Raw genomic sequence first — 12,222 nt, 5'->3', positions numbered from 1 at the left:
AAGTCATGCCTTATGCCATTTTAGTAAAACTTCATGAACATTGACATACTAGACATATTATAGAACATAACCAACATATAAGACATTAACCACATTATAGACATACTCAACATTTTCACCACGTAACTCATTTCATCATCCAAGGACCCTTATCTAAAGTTACCCTTAGATACACTTGAGTGAGACATGAAATGGCCGCCCATACAACCTCTTCATACACATCTAAGTGTTCCTCAAGGCTACTATAGACAAGAACCATCATGCTTCAAGGTAACATACCAAGCAACTCACTTCATTAACATAAGCTATTCATTCAACAAATCATTTAGACAATAAGTCAACATTCTTCTTTAAAGTCATTTAGGATACATTCATGCATTTAAGGGACTTCACACTTTAGTCATATAGACTTAGAGAACTCACTTTAGCACCTTCAAAGGCTACTTGTGTCATGTGTAGATAGCATTCCATACTACTACCTACACGGTGTAGAACCTATCAAGTAACTAGAGTTCACATTAAGGGCATCAAGTTCTACACTTAAAGATCCAAGTGTCAAGAATGCTCATAGCACCAATTTCCAAGAGATTTAATAACAAGACTCGCCCAATATATACATCATGTCGTCACACCAAGCACGAGCAAGTATCAAGAAGGGTCGACGCCCTGTATCAAGAAGGGTCAAAGCCCAATAATCAAGAGAACCAAGAACCATATTAAAAATGGCTTTCTAGTTCGTACTTAAAATGGACAACTTCCATTCATAAGACGGACTAAAAATCCAGAGTCAAGATGGCAAGTGATCCGAATCAAGAGGCATGCCAAGCGTGACAAAGTCACAGCCACAAGAAGGACAAGGTCCCAACAAGAGTGCTAGGTGATCAAACAATCCGTACAAGTGGGCGAGTTATACAAGCATCTTTAATGCCTTAAGGGATACCAACATGGCAATGCCAAGTGACAAAAGTAACCAAGGTATCAAGATAACCCTTCAAATATACAAGAAAATAACAAGAGTACAAGTACAAGTTTATACACAAACCTCGGGCTTTAGCATAGAAACAGTTCGACAAAACATCAAGAATTCAAACCGTAGCCCGACCAACGTATCAAGGTTCTCAGCTTGTACACGAGTATATATAACCTTAAAAATATAATTACATAACTTATTTAACTTCTATTAGCTCAGTAATGTCGACGTAAATCAGGATCATCATCGCAAGTAAGTCTAGCATGTACAAATACAAATATGCTCCCAAAACAGTGAATCTGTCCAGCCTGGTACCCCAAGTCGCAAGTTAGATTAGAATAGGAAAACGGTAAAATTAGACTTTATAACCTTCATGAAAGATGTAACTACATCTCTTAAGGTTGCAAACAAACAAGAATCACCACAAAATACATTTTGTACAAAAAGATATATTCAAAACACTACAGCTGAACATGCAGGATTTCAATTTCCGAAATCTGGGCAGAACTTGCCCTGTGTTGCGTCCCATATTTCGTATCTATAACAGTTAAATTAGCGTTTTACATAAACATAAGAGTTGTAGGTATACGAGTTAGATTTCCAAATCATATTTGTTCATTGCAAACTAAGTTCTAGATCGAGAGATATTTATAAATTACCAAACACTACCCAGCTCAGAAACAGATTTTGTCACTTACCAAAAAGAAGTGTGTGTCTCGAATTCCAGCCAAAAGAACCAAGTTTTCTCTTGTGATTTTGAAGAACAATCTATTTAGATAAGTTTCTAAGGTTCTAAGGCTTAAGGAAAACGAAATTACTAAAGGAGGGGTGAAAATATATAGTCAAACAAGTGATGTTTATCCCTTGGGCAGCTGTCCTTCAAAGGTGTTGCCCAAAAATTTGTGTGCTGCCCAAAATGCATACATATACACCTATATATATATCTCTCATCTCATTTTAAAGTTATACATAATTCCAATTAGAATATTACCTAAACACCTCATCACAATCATTTGCATCACATTCACATATATGATATCATGTCAACACTTCAATTCCTCATATAATGCCTTCAAGGCCATAATCATAATACACTCCATAAGTAGACACCTCCACCATAATTGGATCACACATCAATCTATCACAATTCTATATCAATTCTACATTAACAATGAAGTTAGGCCAACTTACCCTTTTCCAAAGCCACAATCACCATTCCTCAACTCTCCAATAATTCACAATAGATAAGCATAGATAATAATAGAAATCAACCATTCAACTCAACTTAAGCATAATTCTATCATCATTCAATCATAAACAATAACCCCACTTCATAAGCCAACTTTAGGAAACTTGCAAAGAGATGGGTTCATGGAATTTCCTTTCTTAAAACCATCAATAATAACATAAATCATCATTAAAAAAATATTTAATGCAAGAACCCATGCTAGAATCGAAATTAGGATTTTGAGTTTTTGAACAACTTTTGAAAGCTTTTGGATTGACTCTTTGATTGAAGAAGGAATCAAAGATGAAGAGTCCCCATACCTTAATCTTCAAGAACCAAACGAAATTGGAGAAGAAATCAGTAGCCACCATCCACCTTAGCTCCATCTTTCACCTTGAGTTTCCATGGGGTTCTAGAGAGAACCTTTTTGAAAGAGGAAGGGTTTCTTTTTTTTTCTTCTAATTGGAGTAATTTAAATGGAAGAATTTTGGTCAAAAAGGGTTTTATAATTGCTAGGAAAGACAAAGAATAATAGGGACTAAACTTAGGAAAAGAATTAAGGACCCACAAAGTTAAACTTAAAAGTGTTCACTAAACCCGTCAAAACTCGTCCTTTTGGACAGTGCTTCACTATTTCGGCCATAACTTTTTACTCCAAAGTCGGAATTGGGCAAACTCGGTGGCGTTGGAAAGAGGACTCGGAGACCTTTATTTGGATAGGTAATGGTTCACCTAATTCATTTTGAGCTAAAGGATATGACTATTTAAAGTTGACCCTTACAAATGAATAGTTTACGGACGTCACGGTCATACCTGGACGTTTGACCTCAAATCTCTTTAAACTAAACTTCAAAAGTCATTTCTCATCATTTCATCAAGTTCTCAACTCCAAACTCACATGTGAGGCTCTAGATTCACTAGTTCGTTTTTAGGGTCGTTACATATTCCGTCATATAGAATGGCACCAGTAGAGTTGAAAAAGCTTAAAGAGCAATTAAAGGATCTCCTAGATAAGGGCTTTATTCGACCAAGTGTCTCACCTTGGAGCACTCCGATCTTATTCGTGAGAAAGAAAGATGGTTCTCTTAGGATGTGTATAGATTACCGTCAGTTGAACAAAGTTATCCTCTTCAAATGATTGATGATCTATTCGATCAACTTCAGGGTGCCACATGTTTCTCTAAGATAGATCTCAGATCTGGTTACCATCAGTTAAGAGTAAGGGAATGTGATATTCCAAAGACGGCTTTCAGGACCCGTTATGGTCATTATGAGTTTCTGGTCATGTCGTTCGATTTAACTAATGCACCTACAGTGTTCATGGACTTTATACATAGAGTATTCAAACCTTATTTAGATATGTTTTTTATCGTATTCATTGATGACATACTAATCTATTCAAGGAATGAAGAAGATCATGCTAGGCATCTCAGAATAGTTTTTCAGACTTTGAAAGATAAGGAGTTGTATGCTAAGTTCTCTAAATGTGAGTTTTGGCTTGTAGAATTTGTTGCGAAGTGCCCAAATTGCCAACAAGTTAAAGTAGAGCACCAAAGGCCCGGTGGTTTGGCTTAGAATATAGAACTTCCGAAATGGAAGTGGGAGATGATTAATATGAATTTCATCACAGGTTTACCAAGGTCTCGCAGGAAGCATGATTCTATTTGGGTGATTGTTGATAGAATAACAAAATCAGCCCACTTTTTACTGGGAAAGACTACTCATTCGGTAGAAGATTATGTTAAGTTGTATCTTCAAGAGGTGGTAAGACTTCATGGAGTTCCGGTCTCCATTATTTCAGACAGAGGTGCGCAATTTACTGCACAGTTTTGGAAGTCATTCCAGAAAGGCTTGGGTTCAAAAGTTAACCTAAGTACCGCATTTCATCCTCAGATAGATGGGCAAGCAGAGCGCACTATTCAGACCCTGGAGGATATGTTGAGGGCTTGTGTGATTGATTTCAACGATAATTGGGATGATCACCTACCTTTCGTCAAGTTCGCTCACAACAATAGTTACCACTCGAACATCCAAATGGCTCCTTATGAACCTCTTTATGGAAGAAGATGTAGATCTCCTATTGCATGATTTGAAGTTTGTGAAGCAGGGTTGATAGGACCAGATAAAGTTCATCAATCTATGGACAAGGTAAAAGTGATTCAAGAGAGGTTGAAAACGGCACAGAGTCATCAGAAATCCTACACTGATGTTGTAACAACCCAGAAAACTAGTGAGACCAAGCTAGAGTCTAATAGAAACGAATAGGTGAAACTAGAGCCTCATATGTGAGTTTGAAGTTGGAAACTTGATTAAATATTGTTAAATGATTTCCCGAGTGAAGGTTGAGGAATTTAGGAGTTAAACGTCAAGATACGACTATAACATCCGGAAACTAGTGAGTTGAATTAGTGTGTTGTAGAGTCTTGTAGTGGAGTTTTAGAGTGTTGTATGAGGGATAAAACTCATAGAAGTGACTCCCGTACTTAGAATGAAATGTTTAGGGGTTAACCGTCTGGGTACGACTCCCCATGGACCACCCAAAGGGTCCCTGAGGAGGACCCCAAAAATGTCCCTAAAACTATCCAACCTTTGTGAACCAGGGATGCAATTCATTGACAGTAGATTGATCTACGGCTCATGGTCTTGCTCCGTAGGTCAAGGCCTGCAACATGCCTGGAAATGAATCCCCAGGTTCAAACCACGGAGGCCATTCACGTTCCGTAGATCCATCTACGGTCCATAGGTGCAGGGGAGTAGGTGCTGCCAGATTTTGGGTTTTCAGTTTTAAGTTAGGTGTTTGGGATTTAGTTAGTTAATTAATTAATGGTTAGGGGGTCAGTTATGTAGTTAAATAACCTCATATAAATATTTAATAGACCCCTAAACTAATCATTTTAACACATTCATCTAAAGACCCCAAATTAAATCTCATTTTCCCTTCCCTCCAAGAATATTCTCTCTAAAACCTCCATTGAAGACCAAAAAAGAAATCAACTAGGGTTTGAAGATGGGATATTTTTCATACGAATTTGATGGGAATCTAAACGTAAGGTATGTGAATTCTTCATTCTTGGTTAGTTATCACCAAGAAGCCCCTTCAACTATGCTTTCAAATCCCCCAATTCTAGGGTTTTCAAATCCCCCAACTGGGTCTTCTTCCAAAATGAAATCAAATGTTTCATTAAGGTTTATTTTGATTAATTATGATGATTTATGATTGGATTAATGGAGTATTAATGATTTTTGATGAAAATCTCCCTTGGACCCATGATTTCCCTTTTTTCCTAAATTGTGAACTACGGTTTGAATTGATTGACCATAGAAGCTTAGCAATTGATTATGTTTATGTTTATTATATTGTTGAATCATGAAATATCTCTATCTAGCATGGTAATTCTAGAAGTTAGGGTTGATCTTGATACTTAGCCTTGAAAGGCAATTTGCTAGGGTTGTATGTGTTGAAGAATATTGTATATGAATTTGTTGATCCACTTGAAAGATGGAGGTGTTTAAATATGATGTAGTTACTTGATGTTAGTGTAATTCTACATGTATTATTCATTAACCTAAGATTCTAGGGTTATGTCATTAAAGAGGCAAATTGAGGGTTTAAATGTGATACTCCTAGAATAGTGAATTCTCAATGTAATGCTTTAGATTAGATCACCTAGGCTTGAATTGGTTTAGAGTAATGCTTCTAAACATGAATTGACTTGATCATGATATCATATGCATGTTTGTGAATGCTTGAAGTATAATGTGTCAATCCATGATGTGATTAATGTATTGATGAGTTGTTGGATCATGGAATTCCCTTATCTATTGTGCTATTGCTATATGTTGGGATGAGTTGATCCATAGCCCTTGAAGGGCATGTTGTGAAGGCTTGTGCATGTTAACAAGATTGTGTGTGAACTCATGATTTACTTAGAAGTTGAAAGTCCTATGACTATTGAGTATATTGTGGTATTGTTGAAAGGTTGTTCTTCCTTTACCCCTACACTTGATATTGTATGAATGGTCTAGGATGAATATAATGTTGTTTTTGTTTCATTGCAAGGACAATTACATGCACACACTCCATGCATAAACATGATCATGATGTATCTAAAGTGTTAATTAAAAGTATAGTTCTCATATGCACCTTTACATATTATTATGCATGAAATATACTTGATCATATTGATCATATTGTGTTGATTGAAAGTCCATTCTCATGAGAACACATGATCTTGGTGTGATAGTTATTCTCGCTTACTAATTATTCTAAAGTTGAAAGTACATTCTCACCTTTAATGAATTTATGAAATATTTTGTGAATTGTATTGAACAAAGGGTAGAGCAATCCTTCACATATGTAAATACAATTCAAAGACTAATATTGTCTAATTTAGGAAATAATGCTTAGCACCAAGTGGATTTGGACAATGAGGTAAAGGCCCTCCCACCAATGCAATAGTGAGGGTCATCCAAAGTGAACTCATGAGATGGAAGCCCCTCTGCCAATGCAATAGGGTGGGTTTCTAGAAGCAATCTTCATATCCCATAAACTAAGCCCACATAGGTACCTTTAGCTAGTGGATCCACCTTATAGGTATACATTTTGGTTCTACATTAAGCAAGTAGGACACCTTTCTCGGTGTAGGGTTACAGACTCCGAATTTCATGTAGCTCACATAATATATGTCGGTTATGACAATTATTCCCTATATAATATAGATAATGAATTAGACATGGACTATACTATGACTTCTTTGTGAGTCTTACTTAGTAAGAGTGGGAACAAGTAGACTTAGTAGGATGTCATGGGATTGTTCCTTTATATTATGATGAGATTTGAATGCATGCATATATATTAAATGGATAGTTGTTATGCATGACTTTCCTTATACATTCAAGTAATGTACATGACTATTTCCTTATTTGTGACTATTGATTATAATGAAGTCTAAAGATGAAGTGCATGACTAAGGTAGCTTCAAAGGAGTACTTAGTAGGGTTGGTATTATGGCATGCCAACCACACATTGCACAAGTGTTCCTTAGGGGTTACCAAGGTAGTGGCTTTACTATAAAATGAGTATAAATGTGATCTTGGCTTGTGTTGTACATTGTGAATACATGTTAGTTACCATACATTGCACAAGTGTTTCTTAAGGATTGATCATGTGATGATTACTTAATGATGAGATGATCTTGGTATTTGACTTGCACTACCTTGTGATTGGAGGCTATGTATTGTGAAGATTGGGATTTGTATTATATTGATGTGGGAGACTATACTTGTTATTATAATGATATCTCTCATGTTATAATGAAATGTATGTGAGTTGCCTTATTGGTTGTATTCTCCAACTATCTCAAAGATGATGTTAAAAAATGACATATGACATGATTTCAAATGAAATGTCCCTTTTCATGCATGTTTTAATGGTTTTGTGCATGGCTTCCATACTTAATGCTTTTTGTGCTAACCCCTTCTTTATACATTTTCACCAAGTGTAGGCTTTGAAGATAATGGATTCTATCTTGGTGGCTTGGTACATAGGAGATCAAGAAGAAGAAGATTGGTGAGTCCTCATTGTATTCGAGGGCTCAACCATATGTCCTTTATTGTCTTTACTTTTTTGTTTCAGACTTGTTGTAAGGGTCGTATCACTAAAGTTGTATTTCAATAGTTTTATTCCAAGTATAATAGATGGTTTGAGACATAGTGTCATAGATTTTCTTTCAATTTTATAAGAGACTTCGATTGTAAACAAAAGTTTTAAATTTCTCTATTTTCCTTTGCTTTTATGTTCATGTATGCTATGAGGCTTGTATGCGACCTCTTCTGGATCAAGTACGACGGTCACGTCTAGCGGGGCTCTTGTGGCGTGACAAACATGGTATAAGAGCATAAGTTTTTGGGAATGGTTTTAGGATGTCTCAAACCCGTCTAGTATAGTCTTGTTCATCGGTGTGAGTCGCGACACATCTATGAGTGAGAGGCTATAGGACATTAGGAAACTTCACTTTTTCATTCTCTAGTTGTGCCATAGAGTTTAACTCTTTAAGACTTTTTTCTCTAATCGATGGTCTACAAGATATGACTAATCGAAGGGCTCTTGTTGCAAGGAGCAAGGGGAGAAGGTGTTGGTTGAAATGCCAATGATGGCTATGTTACTAGATAGAACTTGATATGCTAGATTTAGATGTAATCCTTAGGATGAATTGATAGTGTTATTGTTTTGTTCCTATGTGATGATAACGTATAGTCAATTTAATTCCCAAATGTGCCTATCCGAGAGTGGAAAGGGGAAAATTATATTCCATAAGTTTGGATTGTTGTGTTTTAAGGTTGACTTTGAGGGTTGCATGTACCACCTAGTTAAAGTAAGGAAGAAGAATGTAGGTGTTGACCTACTTCAAAGAGTTAGTTATCTTCTAAGATTGATCTTGAGCATGGTCATTTTGAGTAAGGTGCATAGATAATACCTAGACATGGTTGGTTGGTAGATCCCACCAAAGGTGATGATAAGGGATGAAATTGTCTATAATTGTCTTGATCCAACCTTAGTAGAATTGAAAGAGACAAAGGTTTCATGGACAAAGCTCTTCTAAGTTTCCCTTAAGTTTCACCAAAAGAAGGTGTCTACCCCAAAATCTTAAGGAGTGAGTGGTAGTGGATCTTAGGTGATTAGGCCTACTTGTGCTAGGTGTGGAAAGAAATATAATGGTAAGTGTCTAGCCGGTACAAAGGGTTGATATGGTTGTGGTGGAGGTGACCACCTAATGAGAGATTGCCCAGTACTTAAGGATAGAGGAAGAAAGGATAAGAAAGTTCCTCATAATGGTTCCGGTATGTGTTTCATGCTTATTTCTATTCCGATATTACTTGTCTTTGTGACTTGATATGCTAGACCTTGATGTTGTCCTTAGTGTGAATGGGCTTCATAGTTGTTTTGTGATATTGAGGGTAGAACCCTACTTGACCATTTTGAGTTTTGGTAGGTTGTAAAGTTTGGTGAAAGAGAGTGTTTGAGTAATGCCTATATGTGTTGAGTCAATAGATTCCCCTTAAAAAGGGTAGAAGTGTAATTCACCATGGTTTAGAATCATATTGTATGATGAGCGTGAAGGTTTAGTTATGACTCGCTCCGACCTTAGAATTAAAGAAGAGATGTTGTAAGGAGTTTGGTTAGGCTTACCCCAAGTGGGGGATAATGTGCTTAGATGGTAAGGTCATTGAGTGTCCTAGAAATTCATGAATTAGACTTGCTTGAAATTCTCACCTTAGAGGTGTAGTGAGTTGAGAAGTTTAGTCCCGTTTAGTAGGCACTTTTGAGACTTTGAGTGGTGTTGTTAAGGTTGTTTGTGAGCAAGAGTGCTCAGATGAGAACCTTTCTAATTTTGAAGTACCAATTGGGATCTTAGACCGGCAAGCTAAGAAATAGAATAGTAAGAAAGTGCTTCCACAAAAATGTTGAGGAGCGGTATTTTAGTAAGGGTGTTAGTTAAAGGTGCTTAATTGGGAGGCCAAGGGCCAATGAGATGTCCCAATATCCTTATGTTCCCTTCTATTTCTCCTCTAGACTTAGATGATAAGTTCTCCTTGACTCATTCCTTGACTTTGGAGTCTTGGATGTTATGTGTGTCCTATAATTTCCTTGTTCCATAGAGTTACTTTTGTTAACCTTGGTAGGATTTGGGTACATGATTTTTAGATCTCTAGCAGTTTTAGATCCGGGTAAGGTTATAATGAGTCTTGATAATGCCTTGAGTTTGTTGAAAGGAGTAGTATTTTGAGGTTATTGTAAAAGGGGGCTTACTCCCAAGGGAAAGATCATGTGCTTGAGTAGCAACATTGATTGAGAGTCCCGATATCCTCATCTTTTTCTTCTATTCCTATTCTAACTTGAGACCAAAAGTTCCTTTTTGGACTTGTTCCTTGTCTAGGAGTTATGAGTATTTTAGAAATTTCCATGATATCCTTGTGTTATGCGTATTTTGAAAGATTCTTACTTTGTATAAAATGGATTTTTGCATGATTTACATGTTTCTCGTGTTGTTGTGCATTCTAGTATGGAGATGGCATATTTGACTTTGTGAAATGGTGTGATGAACGTGCTTTGTTGTGTCTTTGATGAAATGGAACTTGGGCTCCATGTTGATTGTGTTGAGCTAGCTTTTAATGAGAAAATGTAATTCTTCCTATGATTATGTGATTAGTGATGTTTGGAAGTAATGGTATAGGCTCACTCCTAAGGGGGAGATGGTATGCCTAGCTAATATTGTTGTTATGTGCTTATATGTTGCCATGACTTCTCTATATAATGCATGTTCATGAAAAACTTGTGTTTTTAAAGAAAATGAGTTTATGTAAAATGTTTCCCTCATGTTGTAATGCTTTGAGTAAGAGTTGCCTATTGTGCTTCATGAGAAGAATAAATGGACATGTTTTAGTTAGGAGATGGTAGTTCCTCCTCAAACATGACAAGTGATTAGAATATCATGCATAAATAGGTTGTGTAAATATAGTTCATACTTCCTTGTATTGCATTGAACATGTTGAATTGGAGTTGATGTTTCCTCCTTGAATAAGTGCCTATTATGAATAGTGTATTTTGAGTTGTGCATTAATGTGATGTTTCATGCTTAATTTGGGCTGCTAGTCTTGAGTCTTTAATTTCATAAAGTGTTTCAAGTGTCATTCGAGGATGAATGTTCCTAAGGGGGAGATATTGTAACAACTTGGAAAACTAGTGAGACCAAGCTAGAGTCTAATGGAAACGAATAGGTGAAACTAGAGCCTCACATGTGAGTTTGAAGTTGGAAACTTGATTAAATGTTGTTAAATGGTTTCCCGAGTGAGGGTTGAGGAATTTAAGGGTTAAATGTCATGATACGACTATAACGCCCGAAAACTAATAAGTTAAACTAATAAGTTGAACTAGTGTGTTGTAGAGTCTTGTAGTGGAGTTTTGGAGTGTTGTATGAGGGTTAAAACTCATAGAAGTGACTCCCGTACTTAGAATGACATGTTTAGGGGTTAAATGTTCGGGTACGACTCCCCAAGGACCACCCAAGGGGTCCTTGAGGAGAACTCCAAAACAGTCCCCAAAAATGTCCAACCTTGGTGAACCACGGATGCAATTCACGGCCAGTAGATTGATCTACCGCTCATGGTTTTTCTCCGTAGGTCAAGGCCTGCAGCAGACATGCAAATGAATCCCCAAGTTCAAATCACGAAGGCCATTCATGTTCCGTAGCTCAACCTACGGTTCGTAGGTGAAGGGGCGTAGGTGCTACCAGATTTTGGGTTTTTAGTTTTAAGTTAGGTGTTTGGGATTTAGTTAGTTAATTAATTAAGGGCTTAGGGGTCAGTTAAGTAGTTAAATAACCTCCTATAAATAGTTAATAAACCCCTAAACTAATCACTTTAACCCATTCATCTAAAGACCCCAAATCAAATCCCAACTTCCCTTCCCTCCAAGAATCTTCTCTCTAGAACCTCCATTGAAGAACAAGAAATAAATCAACTAGGGCTTGAAGATGGGATCTTATTCATACGAATTTGATGGGAATCAAAACCTAAGGTATGGGAGTTCTTAAGTCTTGGTTAGCGATCACCAAGAAGCCCCTTCAACTATGCTTTCAAATCCCCCAATTCTAGGGTTTTCAAATCTAGTCATGGGTCTTCTTCCAAAACGAAATCAAATGTTTAATTAAGGTTTATTTTGATCAATTATGATTATTTATTATTGGATTAATAGAGTATTAATGGTTTTTGATGAAAATCTCCCTTGGACCCATGATTTCCCCTTCTTCCTAAATTGTGAACTAGGGTTTGAATTGATTGATCATAGAAGCGTAGCAATTGATTATGTTTATCTTTATTATGTTGTTGAATCAGGAAATCTCTCTATCTAGCATGGTAATTATAGAAGTTAGGGTTGATCTTGATTCCTAGCCTTGAAAGGCAATTTGCTAGGGTTGTATGCGTTGATGAATATTGTATATGAACTTGTTGATCCACTTGAAAG

The 12,222-nt window shown here is 36.6% G+C and overlaps 1 protein-coding gene across 3 annotated transcripts in view; it reads right to left on the bottom strand.

Annotated features, from left to right (window-relative positions):
• LOC125812740 (photosystem II reaction center W protein, chloroplastic-like) overlaps nt 1-12,222 on the bottom strand; it is a 428,451-nt gene that overhangs the window by 220,976 nt on the left and 195,253 nt on the right. The window lies entirely within an intron of this gene.

The sequence above is a fragment of the Solanum verrucosum genome, unplaced genomic scaffold, assembly GCF_900185275.1.
Source record: "Solanum verrucosum unplaced genomic scaffold, falcon-dt-bn FXZP01000235.1, whole genome shotgun sequence".
In the NCBI taxonomy this organism is placed as follows: domain Eukaryota; kingdom Viridiplantae; phylum Streptophyta; class Magnoliopsida; order Solanales; family Solanaceae; genus Solanum; species Solanum verrucosum.
The sequence above is the reverse complement of the archived record's forward strand: the minus strand, read 5'-3'. Positions and strand labels throughout refer to the sequence as shown.